Here is a 1101-nt window from a genome sequence, read left to right on the forward strand (position 1 = left end):
CAGCCCGAAACGTCAGCCTCTCTGCTCCTGTGATGCTGCTTGGCCTGCTGTGTTCGTCCAGCCCTGCACCTTGTTGTCTCGGATTCTCCAGCATCTGCAGTTCCTACTATCTCATCTCTCCCGCCTATCCACCCCTCCCACCTCAGTGACCAATCCCCACCACTGCCTACCTGCACTCACCTAACACCATCCCACCTACCTTTCCCCAGCCCCACCCCTCCTCTCTCTTGCCTCCTTGACCTGACACAACCTGTCCGTCTTCTCCCCGACCTATCCACCCCATTCTTCCCACTGACCAATCTCAACTACCCCCTACCTGCATCCACCTATCACCATCCCACCTACCTTCCCCCAGCCCCAAACCTCCTCCCTCTATTTATTTCCCAGTTACCTTACCCCTCCCCAGTCCTGAAGAAGGGTCCCAACCCAAACTGTCAACCTTCCTGCTCCTCTGATGCTGCCTGACCCGCTGTGTTCCTCCAGCTCTACACGATGTTATACTCTGACTCCAGCATCTGCAGTTCTTGCTGTCTCATTTAGCGCCTATCTGCTTGCTCACAGCACCCCTCCCTTCCCTGGCTTTGCCATGTCATTTAGCGCAGACAGACAACTCGGCAGCTTGCAGTGTTGTTAAGCAGTCCTCAGCTTCAATGTATACATGTTGCTGTATGGCAATGTGCGACATCAATGTCAAACCTGCTCCATGTGCCAGCACCTTACGCAGCAAACACACTACATGTGCAGCAAGCAGGCAGCCATGTATCCAATCCAAAGGGGAATAGTCATCAATAAAGTCTACAGAGGCACCCTGTAAGTCAGAGGGTCCCAAGTCAAGGGCAGCTTCCCATGCCAGTCGAGGGCATTCATCATGCTCAGGCAGCTGGTTGGGGGCTGTTGGAGGTGTTTTTATGTGGCCTATACCTCTACAATCTAGGAAATGGGCCACAGTCAATCCATTGGCTCTGTAGCAGCAAGACCAGAAGGTAGGGCTAATGAGGGAGATTTGAGGCACCAGTTAGGGCCCTAGGCACATCTTGCCTTGGGCTGTCCAGTCATACCAGTCAAGGGTGTGGGACATGGTCAGTCCATCGGGTCTGTGCA

The sequence above is a fragment of the Rhincodon typus genome, chromosome 50 (genome assembly GCF_021869965.1).
Source record: "Rhincodon typus isolate 14 chromosome 50, sRhiTyp1.1, whole genome shotgun sequence".
Classification (NCBI taxonomy): domain Eukaryota; kingdom Metazoa; phylum Chordata; class Chondrichthyes; order Orectolobiformes; family Rhincodontidae; genus Rhincodon; species Rhincodon typus.